Raw genomic sequence first — 247 nt, forward strand, 5'->3', positions numbered from 1 at the left:
TGGACTAAATGCAAGCTTCAAAAATCCCAAAAGACAGAACGGCATGGGTTTTAAATATGAAAACACTATATTTCACCCCCAAAACAACTGATAAATACAATTTGAAGTTGATTTGTGCAAATGATAAAGTTAAAACGGATTTGTGCAAAGTAAAGGAACATTAGTAGTTTTTGTGTTGTTCAACATCTCAATAGTTCAGAGACACACACACACACACACACACACACACACACACACACACACACAC

The sequence above is a fragment of the Sinocyclocheilus rhinocerous genome, unplaced genomic scaffold, assembly GCF_001515625.1.
Source record: "Sinocyclocheilus rhinocerous isolate Xijiao unplaced genomic scaffold, SAMN03320098_v1.1 scaffold3382, whole genome shotgun sequence".
Taxonomy (NCBI): Eukaryota; Metazoa; Chordata; class Actinopteri; order Cypriniformes; family Cyprinidae; genus Sinocyclocheilus; species Sinocyclocheilus rhinocerous.